A 14,072-nucleotide genomic window follows, 5' to 3' on the forward strand; every position below is an offset into this window, starting at 1 on the left:
CTACTTGCACAGATCCATGCAACCAGCAGGTCACAGAAGGAGGTTTGCCATCAAAAACATTTGGCTGTGTGATCATGTATATTTCGGAAAGCGTTCACTCGTCAATATGATGCATCTTCCCCAACAAAATGAAATATAGTTGACTCTGTGAGATTTATATACACTAACCTAAACTTTACTGTAAAGCATGGAGACAATGCAGTGTTTCACAGTAGCAATATTGCGTCTATGCATTATGAATGGAATTGCATGACTGTGTTTTGTTAATGTTAATGTTAAAAGATATTTGTACCACGCACTATGACCACCAAAGTGGTCCCCTGGAGCTCTGGCGGATCTGAAAAAGGGAAAAGGGGATGGTTGAGTTAGTGAGATTGAGCAGGGAAAAGTGCAACCGAGCAGTGATGTGCTGTTGGCAGCTTCAGTTACGTTACCACTGTTCGAGCTTGGGTGTGCTTTCGGTTGGTAACCGAGAAGGTTTGTTTGATTTGTGATTTGTTTTGTTGTTGCAGTGCAGTGAAGTTTGTGCGGTTTGCTGTGCTTTAGGGTTGTGACTGTGTTTGGTTAGAGTCTGAGAGCTGTATGCAGAAGGGTGAGATTGTTAGTGGGATTGGTTATTGGCTTCGCTATCTTGATGTGGTACGTGCCAATGTCAATTTCTTTATAAATGTGTCAAGTGAATATTTCCACATTTCTATCTGGATGCGGTATTGGGTAATATTCACAATCCTGTCTGGATGTGATGCAAGCTAATATTCATAGTTCCATCTAAATTTGGCATTGGCTAACATTCACAATCCTGTCTAGTTGTGATGCTGGTTGATATTCATGATTATATCTAAATGTGGCCCTGGCTCACATTCACAGTTCTGTCAAGCAGCGACGTAAGCCAATATTTACAATTCTATCTAAATATGGCACTGTCTTGCATCCAAAATCCTGTCTCGACGTGGTGTCAGCCAACATTCCCAATTCTATTCAGATGTGTCACTGGCTAACAATAACAATCTCGTCTAGATGTGACGCAAGCCAATATTAACAATACTATCTAAGAGTGGCTATGGGCAACATTTACAAACTTGTCCAGAAGTAGCGCAAGCTACTATTCCGAATTCTACCTAAATGTGGCGCTGGTGTCTTGATAGGGTTGTCGCTCGTGGTCGGCACCTAGCATTGTTTCTTTAGTTATTGTGAGAGTTTCCCTTTGTCGTTTCTAGGTGTTGTCTGAGCCATCAGGGGTTCTGTTAGCCTGTTCTTTTGCATTTCCTGTTTGATTTTTTCAGTTGTTTCCGTTTGGTTCCGAGGTGTTGAAGAGCCAGGTTTTCAGTCGTTTTCTAAATTTTCGGTGGTCTTTGGTGTTTCTTATTCCTTTCGGGAGGTTGTTCCAGGTTTTTGCCACCAGGTGGGAGAAAGAGGAGCCCTCTAATTTTTTCTTGGCTATGGCTTTGGTTCCAGGCGGATTTCATTGCTTGATCTGAGGACACTTGTTGGCTTGCAGATTGTTATTTTATTTTGTAGGAATTCTGCTTCCTGTCCGCTGATTGCCCTGTTTGTTATGCACATTGTTTTGAACATGATACGTTGTTTGATTGGAAGCCAATGTAGCATTTTAGCTGCTGCATTTTGGATGTGGTGTAATTTCTTCAGGAGGTGTTCCGGCATCCCGAGGTGCAGGCTGTTTGCGTAGTCAATTCTTGACATGATGAGGGCAACGGTTGTTAGTGTTTTGTGGGTGAAGGACAGGAATGGTAGGATTCTTTTTGTTGAGTGAAGGAGGAAGAAGCATTTCTTAATTATTGCATTTACTTGCGGTTCTAAGGATGGTGCGTTGTCCATTAGGACTCCCAGGTTTTTGACTACCTTTGATAGTGTGGGCGCGGTTTCCAGTTCTATCGGCCTGGGTATGTGGGTGTTGTTCTCTTGGTTTTTGGATATAATCATGATTTCTGTCTTTCCTGAGTTGATTTTTAGGTTGTTGGCATTCATCCAGTCATAGATTTCTTTTAGACATTCTCCTAGAGTTGAGTGATCTGCTTGTGTATCTTCGATTTTGTAAATGATTTAAGTGGTTTAATATATGCTGATTTGAAGGATTGTGGTACGGTTCCTGTCGCAAGCGAGAGATTCAGGAGATTTCTGTAGTATTCAGATGGCGTTCCTTGTGTGAGGATTGATTTGTAGATGTCTGGGGGCAGGGATTCATGGGCGAGCCTGCTTTCTTGCAATGTTTTACCAGCTTGATGAAGGTCTCCACTGATATTTGCGGGAAGTTTTGGAGTTTGTGCTCTGGCTCCCTGTGGGATTGGGTTGGTTGTGTGTTAGGATTGGTCAGTCTGTTTTGTATGATTTGTCGTATGTCGTTGATTTTGTTTTTGAAATGGTCAGCTAGGTTGTTGCATAGTTTCTGTGACGGTATTGGAGTGTTGTCGCAACCTGGTGGGTTTCTCATTTCGGTTATGATGTTGAACATTTAATTTTGTATTGGTGGCTTTGGTGATTCTGTTGTCATAATGCTTTTTCTTTGCCTTTTGAATTCCCTTCTTGTATGATCGAATTTGTCTTTGGAACTGAGTTTTCTTATCTTGGTCATATTCTTTCCTCCATTCTAGTTCCAGCTTCTTCTTGTTCCTTTCATGTAGTGGGGTTAACCATTTTGCCATTGCTCTATTTCTTGAGGGGTTATGGTTTTTCCGGGGAGATTTTTTTCAATTGTTTCAGCAATCCATTTATGTAGTAGGTTCATTTTCCCGTCTAGGTCTGCCTTCTCCAGTTTGGTCGTGGATGGCCTTGTTATCTCCAGTTTATTGTTTTAGGTTGCTTTCTTTGACAGTTTTCCAGTTTCTTTTTGTGGTGGTTGGGAGTTTGAGGGGCTGGTTGGTAGCTTTAGTCGGTAGCGTGATCATAAATGAAATGATGAGATGGTCGCTCCAAAGTATTTGTATCAGTTTCTTTCTTGGCGAAGATTGTGTCAAGGGTGTGCTCTGCCGAGTGTGTTGCTCCTTTGACTAGCTGTTGTAGTTTCATGGTTGTTAGTTGCCTGATTAAAGAGTTTTGTGAGTTGGCATGCTTTTCTTCAATCCATATGATGAAGTATTCCAGGATTATCAGATGGTCATGTTGGATGGCTATGTTGATGATGGCTTGCCTCGTATGTCGGTGGTTTGTAAACCAGTATGAATGTAATGTTTGTTTTTGGATTCGCTAATAGTTGTATGAGCATGGATTCGCATGTTCATGATGTTCAAAGGCTTGTCTGTTTATATTTGCAGGTGTTCTTTGAATGCTACTGTGAGGTCTCCTCCTTTTTTATTTTCCTGTTTAACTGTAGGCATTTGAAGTTAGTGGGGAGGCAGCTTTGTAGTGTGATTTTGTAGTTATCGTCCAGCCATGTTTCTGTGATGAATAGGATGTCGATACCACAGGTTGCACAGCAGGTCGAAGATCTCTGTTGAGTGTTTTGACATTGATCTTGCGTTATTTAGATTGCAGTGGATTTTTATGGTATTTGTTGTTTTGTTTGTTTGTTTGTTGTGTTTGTTTTTATTATTTATAATGCGCACATAACCCCAAGGGTAACAAGGCGCCAAAATAGTAAGAGGGTTGTATAGCTTGGTTACATATAGCATATTAGATAACGTCCCATGGAGTTACAATAGGGACACAGTGACAGCATAAGTAACAGATACCAATGACACTTATCTAGGGCAGTTTACATAGTAGCAAAGAGAATAACGGGAGGCCTTTATTATTGTGTGCTTTATTTATTTATTATTAGTTTGTGCTTTATTATTGGCGTTGTCGTCTGACTGGTGTTTTAGTTTTCTTCAATGAAGATCTCTGGTTGTGGTGTTGGTGCAGTTGTGTTTGTCTCGTCGTCGAATAGTTCTTCGAGGTTAAGTCTTGGGCTTTTGTTTTCATCAGGTGCCTCTTCTAAATGTTGTCGCTGTTGAAGGGTGGTTTGTCTTGTTTTAGTGATATGAGGGGTTAGGGCGTTGATCGTGTTCTTGTTCTCTCCAGCATTGTCTGTTCTTCTGCGTGGTTGTGTTTGGTTGTCGGTCTTTCTTGATTAGTTTAAAAAAAATAAAGTCAACACCTACTGGTCTTTGCCAGTCAGGAAACAGCTTAATAAAATGATCCTCCCAATTTACTTCTGGTTTGCAAATATTTGAAAACTAAAGGAAAATATTGCCTTGCACTCCCACACAGGCCGTTGGCACTTAAGAGCGGAGGAGATGATTACTGATGCACTCTCTCCCTCCATTAGCCCCTTTGAACTTGCACAGAGAAAAGAGGATGGAAGAGAGAGCGATGAGATCAAGAGATGAATGCAGGGTGAGCTGTGTTTTCATTGAACAGGGTAACTTAAATAGCTAGTTTTGCAACACAAGTTTTAATTTAAATTGCAAACCTACAGAAATGCATACATTTGCAACACTGCTTTTTAATGCCATTTATAGGTATGGGTACACAGGTTCCAGCAGGCAATACCCTCTTGGCTAAAAAGCCAAGATTGGTTAAAGGTGTTTCTGACAACATGGGACCACTTGGCAACTCTGACAACATCATCTGATGACATGGCAACAACATGGCAACTTGGCAGCTCTGATGTCAATCCTATAACCAACAGTAGTGGAGCCTTTCCAAGATCCAGAAGAAAGTTGGGCGTTTCCTGCATTTTCACTGAGGGCTTAGGATAGTCCCCTGGACAGCATCTTTTCTTCTATTTAGGTTATGCCAATCCTTTCCTCGCTTAGTCCTTCTAAAAGTTGCTCTTGTTTGGAGTGGTAGGTTAACTTTGATGAATGCCTTTGCTCATTGGCTAACCAAACCCCTGTTTTGCTGAGCTCCTTGTGTTAGAAGAAAATGGAGTGAGAACCACTGATAGTGGAAGAGCACAGGCAGCATGTCATCTTGAGGTTTGTTCACACCCCAAGATGGAGACTGTTTATTTTTTGTCTGCTGCAAAGTTCTTACTGTTATTGGTGTTTGGTACCTGGTCTTTCCATCGAAAAGGTTTCCAAAGAAAATTATCCATTGAAAAAATATGCATCAAATGCATATATGGGTGGGGTATAGGGTTAATTTTCGTTGGGGTGTGGTTTTAAGGGTAAAAAACAGGGGGTTGGGCGGGGATCGTTTTATTGGAAAACGTTTCGATAGAAAGACCACAAACCTTGATGTCTAGCTTCGTTGAACTAATTTTCCCTCAATTGTGAAATCCGATGGTAAGAATGTGTACACTTGATTTTTTTAAACTACACACAAGTTATTTAGGTCATTGCTAGTTCAATGAAAGGCAAAATATGATCTCAGAGGTTATCCTGCAACTTTTGTGGGAATGTCACAGACACAGGACATTGCCATGGGTAGTGCTGGGTGCTAGATATAGGAAAGTACAGCAACAACTCAACACCTTGCAGTGACGCTGCCTTTGGCAGTTCATTCACAGTATTATCTGCTAGCTTTCAACACCACAAGCGTCTCTTCCTCAGACAGTAGCAGTACAGCCGACACAGAGCCTTCTTTTACGTAAGTTAATGTACCTGAAAGGGTCCTTGTATGGCACAAATTCCACCATTTGGCGGTCTCCTCTCATTTTAAGAAATAATAGTTGGATTACAAGTGAGAACAGAAAGGAGAGAAAACAGGTTTGCATTTTATGGTGAGTAAAAGGGTAGCCTAAGGTTGGAAAACTCTGTGTTACACTTTCTTTGGATCCATTCATTTCAACATCATTTTACATTGTGAGAGGACAATTCAGGTTTTGAACAGGCAAGATTGTGGAATGCAGCGACCCTTTAGAGCAGCTACTCACATCAGAGTGCTAGTGGCGTGCAAAGTGGGCTTTGGTCAAGTCGCTTTCATATGAACTGCCACGGTGGTCTATTTGTTTCTGTTCTTCTTGTAGTGTCTGGAGTTAGGAAAGATAGTTCGAAAAATAGGGGTGCATGTTAGGTAGTGTGACATAAAACTCTGGTCCTTCTTTAATCCAGTTCGTAGTGTGCAAAATACTTGCTCACTGTGTCTTAAAGTTACTTTCAGGATTACCCTTAAAGTCATGTCCTGGGCCAGAAATGTTTTCCACACCAGGAATGCCTTTACTCCTGTGGATAATGTTGCAACAGTGTGTGTTCATTAGTTGTGTGAGTGCCTGCACCTCTTTTTCAAACGTGAACGTACCTCTAGGATCTTCGCTGGCTCTGAAGCAGCTGACCCCATCCCTGTCTCCTACGGGGTACTGCAAGGCTTGTGCCCGTCACCCACACTCTACAACATGTATACGAAACCCATCTTTACTGGAAATCTCCTATACCAACTTTGCCGACGATACCCAAGTCCTTCTCAAACTCCTCACAGGAAATCACACCACTGGCACTGACAACATCAAAAGTCTATAGCATCATTCAAGCCTGGATGGCAGACCAACATCTCTGCTTGAATTATAATGAAACAGAACTCCTAATTGTAGGCTTCCCGCATTGGCTCAAACATCTAGACCCGGCATTTGCTTCCCTGACCACTGATGGAAACATCACCTACGTCTCCAGTCTTTAGCCTGTCTTTAAAAAAAATTAGAAAACTGTATTGTTCATCACATATGTATGAGACTGTGCCTGCCTATAATGCCATGGTTGTACTGTATTTCTTGCTTCCAAGTATGTACAAGCGCTGTGATACCTCCGGGTCTTGCGCTTTCAACAAATTAAATTGTTGTATTCCAATCCCATCCTCGTCGCCAGTGAAAGGATGATGGTCTGCATGCTGTGTGAGTATAAAACTAACTTTATTTGTCTTAAAGTGGTATAGCAGAAAACCCCCAGCACATCCACCGACAGCTTGATCTCCAACTGTCTCCACTAGAACCATAGCATTCTCACAGGACGAGCCCTCACCACATTCCAGACCCCCCCCTTCCACATTACCGGATCCTGTTTTGACCGATAATGGGAGGCAATTTGTTGGTGGGTGTTTCCAGGAGTATCTCAACCGTTGGGGAGTGTAGAACAAGAAGACTGCGGTTTATCAACCACATACCAACGGTATGGTGGGAAGGGTGAATCGTTGTGTAATGGAGGCTGTTCGGATTGCTGGAGTGTGTGGGAGGGATAGGAAGGTGGCTGTGATGGGTAGGTTACATGCATTACGGTTGGCCCCACATGCATCGACAGCAGTATGTTTGTTTGAATTAATGAGGGGGAGGAAACCAGGCACTAGAATATTACCTCCCTGGCTGGATAGGGCACGTGAGTCTGATTAGGTTGTGGAAGAATTGAGAAAGAAAATGGATAAAAAGAAAGGTGAGTGGGTGAGGAAGACCAATGAGAAGTCCGGGAGGAGAAGATTGGAAGTTGTTGTGGGTGATTGGGTGAGTGTCAAGAAAGGAGTTGTAAAAAGGAAAGGGGACATGTTGTATTCCAGTCCCGTCCAAGTGATGGAGGTTTTGAAAGGGCCGTTGAGGGTGCAGGGAGGCCATGTGTGGAATCTAGCAAGAGTGGCGCAGGTCAAACCAATGATGAATTGATGAGTGGTTGTGAGCCTCCTACTCCAGTGTCTTATGCACCTCCTTCCCCAGTGTTATTATGTGTCCTTAATAATTTTCAGATGTCCTGTTTGTATATAGTTAAGTTGCTTTTGTTGGGTTTAATAAGTAGTTGCAGACGCAATGTTCATGGGAGGGAGAAGTGTTGTAGTGTACTTCCTATGTGGAATGTGGAAGGGGGGTTCTGAAATGTGGTGAGGGCACGTCCTGTGAGAATGTTAATGGTTCTAGTGGGGACGGTTGGAGATCAAGCTGTGGATGGATGGGCTGGGGGGTTCTGCTATTCTACTTTAAGACAAATAAATTTGGTTTTATACTCACACTGCGTGCGGACCATCATCCTTTCAGGAATAAATAAATCAAAGCTGTCTGGTGGACATTTGGTGCAATCAATTGTTTTGGGAGACTTTTCTGTGTGGTTCGTCTTCCTGGAGAATGGGGTGGTGGATCCTAGCAGTGTTGTGCAAGGACTTCCAGCTGGCGATTCTAGATAACCACCCTGAGGACCACAGTCATGGATTTCTTTCTGTTTGTGTTCCAGTAGTTCATTTTGGGGTATTAATGGTGCTCTGCGGACCTGGTCATCCATAAGCCTGTGATTGTTGCCACGATTTATGAATTTCTTCCTGAGAACATTATTCTTTTGGTCCTTGCCAATTTTGATCAGAGCCGATACAGTTTTTCATCTATTGCCTGACTGAAGATGGAAGCCTTTTTTGTGTTTTTCGGGTGGAAGCTTTCAATCCATAAGTAGTCCGCGTGGTCTGTGGGTTTGCTGTACATTGACATCTGTATTTTTCTGTCGCTTATCCTGATGATCGTGTCTAGAATGTGGACTTCTTTTGAGGAGGCATGAGTTTGAAGTTAATAGCTGGATGTAATTCATCCATTAAAGTTTTTTGAAACTGTAAAAGATCCTATTCGCAACCATGCCATATCGGAATGATGTTATGGATGTTACAATGCAGAGTAGAGGTTTGATGCGGCAGGTAGTGAGCTATCTGTGCTTCAATAGTGAAATAAAAATGTTTGGCTTTGGATGCTGCTATCTTGGTACCTCTCCAGTCGTGGAGCCGAGGCGGAAGGAGAGGAGGCCGCACCCCAGCTACCCCTTTGTGCCCACTGCGCCCCCCAGAGCCTCTCGTGGGCACCCCATTACCCACCCCCACCTCGCCCAGCACCAAAAGCTGCCTCCAATACTGTCACAGCCGTTCCTGTTTTCCAAAGGTAGAAACAGAAATGGAGACATGGAAACCAGGGGGGCCCTGATACAAGCCCCTGCAAAGGAGCACATCTATCCGTTGAAACTATGACAGCCTCGGAGTCTGTGCACAGCAAAGATGTCATTAAAAAACATCACAGAAGGCACAGTTCACACAACATCAAACAAAAGCTTACTGCCACAAAAATGGGTGAAACAAGTGGATATTTAAGGGGGGCAAATAAAGCAAACTGGAGTTAAAGAGCAACCCTCATTGATCTGAACAAATGCCATTTTTTTGTATATTTATTGTACACATCTGAGGAGGACATAGGGAATTGATTGCTTGACTCTCCGTGCATTCAATGATGGGCATATGGAGGTTAGGGTCCACTGAGACAGAAAGGCTGCATTTAAGCCTCTAGAAAACAGCAAATTGGGGAAGCCCCAGGGATAAAAGGCAAACTTAGTCAAGCGATGCTTGAAGAAGAGCAGGTTTTGGGTTGTGTGTATAAGGATTGAATGTCACTGCACCCTCCTTAGACCCGCCACAGTAGTTCTAGTGAAGCGGTGCCCAGAAGGGGCGGAACAACAGCAGGAGAGCCACAGTATCTCACCCCGGAGTATATCACCTGAGTCTTTGGGTGTCGCGACGACAGGAGCCCCCACCTAGTCATAATATGACAGCGATGGCAAAGCATACGTATGAGACAATGATACTCATACAATAGGTACATTTATTCTTGGGTGCATCAGTTCTGCTTTGAACTGACTAATAAGGAAGGCGTGCCCAGGCATGGTAGGGTATGCATGCCACCTTATGTGGATACACAAAGATAAACCAAATGCAGCAAAGAAGGCTCAAAGTAACAATGCACCCCCCAAATCCCCCCCCCCCCCCTGGATGTGTGCGTTCCTAGTCCTTGTCTGTCCAATGAGAGGTTACAGGGCATCCCCAGCTTTAGGTGAATGGCGAAAAACTACCCGCATCACTGCGCAAGTCTGTGACACAATAGCAGTGGAGTGAACCAGGGGCATACAAATGAAATGGGGGGCAAACATGATAGAGTCTCTGTTCTCTGGATTTGCTCCAGGAATTGTGGGCAAACAACTTGGAATACTCTTAGTTTATGCCTCTTTGAGATCACTTTCTCTTCATTGCTGGTGGCAACATGGGACTGTCGGCGCGATAGAGTCATTTCCCAGTTTCTCTGTGTCCCTTTGCGACTCCCAGTTCTCCCTGATCCGGTTTACTTCAATTTCCAGTTCTCATTCCACTGGGTCGGTTCCACTTTACGTGCCCTCAGCCTTGGAGTGGTGCTGCATGACAGTCTCTGAAATGAACTCTCATTCTCAGTGCTTTGCAGTTTCTCACTGTTTTGTGACCTCTCTGGGCTTGTCTCAGTACTCTTAGGGGCTCGCTTCCTGAGGATGCAGCCCTCTTTTTGCAATCCTGTCCTTATACTTGGCTCACCACGTTTTGGACTACATCTCCCATCAGCACCAGTCAGCGTTATCCACTGTAAGGGATTATGAGTGTCGTACTCGTCAACATTTGGAGAGGCACTGGGTGAAGACCTCTGGCATATGGCAAACGTCCATGTTGTCAGTGGTGAAATTTGAAAGTGTTAATGGGCCTCATTATGAGTGTGGCGGTCGGGAAACAAGGGTGCCCGTAAGCTTAACAGCACCCTTGTTTCCGGACCCCCACACTACGAGTCTGCCTGGCGGACGCAGCGGCCCCGGTAAGCAGACACATCACGGAAGCACTGACACCGTTAGGGACGTGTCAGTGCTTCCATGAACGCCTTCCCGTGGAGTCCTTAGGGACTAACATTTTCCGCCACCTTGATTCCGGGTCCAGCGGGACTTGCAATGTCCAGGTGGCACCGGGAAGCTAGGTGCCGGAAACAGTGTTACAAGGTCGGCAGCAACCGGCCGGTCACACCGGTGGATACCGCCGACCTCGTAATGAGGCCATATTTCCTGAATTTGTGCAATTGAGTCACACAAGCGTTGCAGAACACAAGTCAGGAGGGTTGGCTGGGTTCGTACTTGCTAAATATTTTTTCTAAAATCTGGTTTGAAATTGTGCTTTTTATAGCAAAACTTTTGGGAGAAATTGGATAAAAAAATAAACCATATGGTTATTATGTAGGTGGCAATCATAAAATTGTCTGCGCACTAAATGAACAGTAGACAAATATATTGGTGCCAGTGTGTGTGTGTGTGGCTAACGAGCTAAATCACCATGATAAATATGGAACCACACAGAACCATATGTGCCAGGGAAGGAAGGATAGCTCAAGGGCAACTCTTGGCAGCAAGGCAACGCGGCGCAACACAGGTTTGAATCCCCATCCCGCACTTAGAAACCACTTGCTGGTATTAAGCGCGTTATAAAAGAACAATCGTAAAATATAACAATTATTATAAATACAATTATGTTACTGAAGCACTGCCTGTTGCATTTCTCCATTACTACAGTGGGAATGGTAAACCATAGCCCAGAAAAACAGTTTTAAAGTTTGTGGCAGGATATTGATACGATTTAGGACTGTTTTTCTGGTAGTCCCTAAAATGCAAACAGAACTGATAGAACAGGTTGGCTAGAAATGTGTTGCCACCACATGCCAAGTGCAACTCAAAGTGTCCATATGCTAATTTAAACATCAGCGTGCTAATTTCCACCTTGGAAGTCAGTGCCTGCTTTCCCCCTTTAAATGCATATTGTCATGGTCTTGGTAGTTTAAATAATTCAAACAGGGCCATACATGCCTGTGTTGCCTCAGTAGAACACATTATCATTCTAGTGTCTTCATTGTTCTCACAAATCTGTGATGGCACTCTCTTCAAAGCAATGCCAGTGCTGGGACAGTAAAACACATTTTCATGACTGCTTCATAATGTTTTTTTTTCTGGGGCAACATTGACAGGACATTTAACATACATATCATCAATGTTATGGTGGTTTAAAAAGAAAAAGACATGAAAAATCCCTTCTCCATGAAGAGTGGACGATGCCATTTTCAGCCAAGCCATGCATGCCACAGCCCCACCCAGTGGTCACGCCAGGAAGTTCACCTACAGTCAGAGCCACTACACTCCAGCGTGAAGTGCTGCATCTCTATACAGAGAGATTCCATGCAGGATTCCTGTTATAGTAGGTGTTAATATTAACCAATTTAAGCACACTCAATTTCTGGACTTGGGTCGATGAAGGGCCGAGTCAGCAAAGTGGAGGCTGGCACCAAGCCTAGAGCAAGAGTTTAGCTTATGAGCTATCCTTGCACCGCTATCATAGAAATATCCAGAAACGCTTGACTTTTGAGTTCAGCACTCTTCTTTCCACTCACTAAGGCATTGGACAAGCTCAAAAGTGGGTCCCCTGGGAATGAAATTGACCTTATATCTCGGTCTCATTTCATGTGGAATTAGCTTCACAGGTTGGTAGCTTCATAATCATCCTTTCAAAGCATGCAGGGTTAGACAGCTCTGGCTGCCACCGTTGATTTCCTGAGTCATAAGCCGAACTTCCATGCCATTAAGCAATTGTGCCAGGACATTGAGCCTGCCACTATGTCTGCTAGCACTGGGATAAGCACTGTACTCCTTGGGTGTCTCTACACTTTGATACCCCCAACTTCTCTTGGCCTCCCAGACTCTTTCCTCACTTCCTCCTCGATGCCCCAGAACAATCGAGCCCCCCTCACCTTGACACTTAGCTTTCTGATTGCTTCCCTTCTTGTTTTCTCTCTTCTGATGTTACTTCCCTCCTTCCTTTTGCTCATCCGCGCCTCCTTGTCCTTGCCCCATTTCTTCATTGGCTTCTGATCCTCTCCCACTCCTTCACTTCCTGCACCAAGGTCTTTCCACTGGTCTCCTCTGCTCTTGTTTTTGATCTCTCCTTCTCCAAACACTCTATCCACCCTTTCTTCCAACCTGCTCCTTTCTTTCTGATCATCTTTTCTCCCCCTCCACCTTCTCTTTTTGTTCTTCCAATACCTTGTTGTGCACCTCCTCCATTCTTAATGTATTTCTTATCTCCCTTTCTCTGTCTGCACCTTCACTGAACTGTGCTCAGCTCTGGCCTCAAATTAGCTGTAGACGGGCATTGACTGTTCCCAAAGGGATACTGTGTGCTCACTGGTTCTACCTTGCCTTGCCTTGCTATCTATGGTTAAGCGTAAGTTGCAAACCGAGCCAACATAAGGGCCGACCGCCATCTTGGCCCTCAGATTTGCCGGAATGTTACTGCAGGCCAGCTCCTCGGCTCTGCAGGTTTATTATTATTTGTTTATTATTTATAATGCGCAAACATACCCTAGGGTAACAGTGCGCAGCAAATACAAGAATGTGCGAAGCTTCGTTACACAACAATAAATGTACATACAGATATTTAAGTATAAAGGGTATACATAGAGGGATCATAATACAACATATTTACAATAGCAAACTATCATAATACAACATATTTACACTAGTGTCACTAGTACTGCTATTTTGCATTTGCAGGGAACTCTCTGTCTCCAATTTTGCAGCGCAACCTGATATGCAGCTTTAACGGCAGCTTCCTACTAGTAACTTCCCTTCACTTATTGTTGTATATCCTGAGTATCATAATGGCAGGAAAGGAAGCCATGTGGTTTCCCTCCAGGTTCAAGTCGTTTTAGTTAGATGGTATTTCTCTGAGGCAGGTTCTGCCAGCATTTTAAGTTGCAAAGTCTATAGCGTTGACTTGGGATTAGGCGATCACCGACATAAATCTGAAAGTGAAGAGTTAAAGTTTTGACCAGGTTGCTCGGAAGGATGATACACATCGAAAAGCCAAGGTCAAAGTATTGACTGTTCAAAACATATGATGCCATTCACTTATCGATTTACTTAAGTTTATTAGAATCCAGTTCAAAGATTTGATGTTTTGATGGATTGAATTCTATTTTATATCTACTTTATTTTCATCTTGATCTTTATATGTTGACTCCTGTTGAAGAATTTGTCAAATAATCTGTATTTTGAATATTTTGAATATTATGAATATTTTAGTATGTATTCTTTTTTGTGAAATAATTATTTTGAAAAGTTGGCTTATCAACTATAACAAATAAAATAAATAAATAAATAAAATAAAAAAGACTGTTGGGATATACTCCATATCAGCTGAGGGGGGGGGCGAGATAAAGTCGCAACTTTTTACGTGGCAAGAGCTTTCCTGCATTTGAGGGGCGGCCCTGTAGGAGAATAGTGAGTGCGATGGAGTCTGTCAAAAAGGATGTCATGGCTTATAATGTCAAGCAATGCAAGGAAGGACCAAAAGGGCGATAAAAACAG

General features: G+C 43.3%; 1 protein-coding gene across 2 annotated transcripts in view; it reads left to right on the top strand.

The window, feature by feature from the left end:
* The window catches only part of PLXNC1 (plexin C1), a 1,076,103-nt gene that overhangs the window by 1,056,114 nt on the left and 5,917 nt on the right, over positions 1 to 14,072 (top strand). The gene's annotated exons all lie outside the window — the stretch shown is intronic.

The sequence above is a fragment of the Ambystoma mexicanum genome, chromosome 12, assembly GCF_040938575.1.
Source record: "Ambystoma mexicanum isolate Mex_15411 chromosome 12, UKY_AmexF1_1, whole genome shotgun sequence".
Classification (NCBI taxonomy): Eukaryota; Metazoa; Chordata; class Amphibia; order Caudata; family Ambystomatidae; genus Ambystoma; species Ambystoma mexicanum.